This window comes from Vanacampus margaritifer, chromosome 11 (assembly GCF_051991255.1).
Source record: "Vanacampus margaritifer isolate UIUO_Vmar chromosome 11, RoL_Vmar_1.0, whole genome shotgun sequence".
Classification (NCBI taxonomy): Eukaryota; Metazoa; Chordata; class Actinopteri; order Syngnathiformes; family Syngnathidae; genus Vanacampus; species Vanacampus margaritifer.
The window spans coordinates 24,207,492-24,209,991 of NC_135442.1; the positions used below are offsets into that span (position 1 = coordinate 24,207,492).

A 2,500-nucleotide genomic window follows, 5' to 3' on the forward strand; every position below is an offset into this window, starting at 1 on the left:
CAATATATCATTTTATGGGCACAACCCAACAGAGATACTAGCTGTTGGCTGGAACTAGAACATAAGGATTTTAATAACCTCAGACTTTTAGATTTACTCTTTATTAAAACATCGATTAAGCGACACAATTGTTTTAAATACCCAATGATTTCCGCCACCCTGACTGCCTGGTGGAAGGCACTAGAAATTACAAAAGCCCAATTGGAGCCCTGCGGCTTTCTCCCATATGGCATAACCCCGACTTTCAACTTTTTTTTTTTTTCCTAAGGAGAGCTCAGTATTGTTCATTCGATTTGACATCATCATTGCTCTCCTTTTTAAAAAACAAAATAAAAATAAATTTAAAAAAAGTTTTTTTTTTTTTAAATATATATACATATACACACATATATATATATATATATATATACATATACACACATATATATATATATATATATATATATACACACTTTTTTTGTGTATGTGGGTGAGTACGTGTAAGTGCGTGTGTGTGTGTGTGTGTGCGTGCGTGCGAGCGTGTGTGTATTCATCAGTTCACCTAAAGCCCATTAAAAAAAATCCCATACTAATAATATAATATAATAATAAATTGCCAAATGCAGAAACATCAATGCAAGTTATCACGATGTAGTGGCTCTCGCTAACAGACAGAATTAAGTAACCAGAATTAGGTTAAAAAATTCTATATACGTAGACCATGTTTCTATAAATTTTGATATTTGGTTTTTATTTGAGGCAGATATTTTTTCCATTAAAATGTGATTTATGAGGAGGTTAGACCATTGGTCGATATTAAGAGTTTGTTTATTTTTCCAGTTAACAAGAATTGTTTTTTTAGCGATAGTAAGGGCTACAAGTGTAGATTGAAATTGTTTATGTGGTAAGTCAGTTGTTGTTAGGTCACCTAGCAAACACAAGTTTGGAGATAAAGGTATCCTACAGTACGAAATAGCGGAAAGTTTTTCTAAGACTTTAGTCCAGAAATACATAACCGGAGTACATAACCATAAAGCATGAACATAAGTGTCTGTAGTGTTTTGTAAACATATAGTAATGTATGTTCTGTGAATAATTTTATATTGGATAAGTTGTAAATTTGTGTGTTTTGTCATTTTAAATGCGTTTTCACAAACTTGAATCCAAAAGTCAGATTCCGGTGCTATAGACAAGTCTGTCTCCCATTTCGAGATGGGTAAAGACATTTTATCAGTATATGAAAGTAGCTCATATATTTTTGAAAGTTTTTTTGTTGTTGTCGGAGAAAGCTTGTTAATATCTTTAGCTAAAACAGGCGGTTGGAGCGTACCCCGAAGTGTTGGAATTTTTTTCTTTATCATATTTTTAACTTGTAGATAATGTAAAAAATTTCCGTTTTTTATATTGTATTTTTGGAGCAAGGATGTATATGATATAAACATATTATCTGAGAAGAGATGGTGGAGATGTGTAATTCCTTTCTGCTCCCACACACCTAAATAAAACGGTTGGTTGTTAAGTTGAAAGTCGGGGTTATGCCATAGGGGAGAGAGCCCACAGGGCTCCACTTGGGCTTTTGTCAATTCTAGTGCCTTCCACCAGGCAGTCACGGTGGCGGAAATCATTGGGTTTTTAAAACAATTATGTCGCTTAATCGATGTTGTAATAAAGAGTAAATCTCGAAGTCTGAGGTTATTACAATCCTTCTGTTCTAGTTCCAGCCAACAGTTAGTGTCTCTGTTGGGTTGTGCCCATAGAACGATATATTGTAGCTGGTTAGCTATATAGTAGTACATACAATTTGGTGCCTCTAGACCACCTTTGGATTTACTTTTAGATAGACTAATCTTTTCTTTTTTTTTATTCCAGTAAAATTTTGTAACGGCTGAGTCCAACAACTGGAACCATTTAGCCGTAGGTTTAAATGGAATCATTGAGAAAAAAAAGTTTATTTTGGGTAAAACTTTCATTTTAATGGTGGCTATTCGTCCTATTAGAGAAATAGGAAGATTATTCCAGCGCTCCAAGTCACTATAAATGTTATCCAGAAGTGGAGAAAAGTTTAAATGAATTAAATCAGTTAATTTAGGTGAGATTTTTATGCCTAAGTATTTTAAATTACCTACAGGAAATGAGTAGTGTGGGTCCTGGCTTGCAGGGTTCCATGAATTTTCTGTAATAGGTAGAAGTGTTGATTTTGTCCAGTTAATAGAATAATCTGATAACTGTGAGAATTTAGTTATTAAGTTAAATACTTCCCCTAGCGAAGTAGCCGGCTTTTCTAAATGAAGTAAGATGTCATCGGCATATAGATTAATTGTATGTTCTGTTAACCCAGAGTGAATTCCTTGAATCCTTCTTTCCTGGCGTATGGCTAATGCAAGTGGCTCAATAAATATTGCAAATAATAAAGGGGATAGTGGGCATCCCTGTCTTGTGCCTCTCTGTAAAGTAAAGCTCTGAGATATAATCCCATTAGTAGTAACTGTAGCTTTAGGAGAATCATATAATACTGATACCC

The 2,500-nt window shown here is 34.0% G+C and overlaps 1 protein-coding gene across 5 annotated transcripts in view; it reads right to left on the reverse strand.

The window, feature by feature from the left end:
* Positions 1-2,500, reverse strand: part of mmadhcb (metabolism of cobalamin associated Db) — a 90,073-nt gene that overhangs the window by 3,428 nt on the left and 84,145 nt on the right. The window lies entirely within an intron of this gene.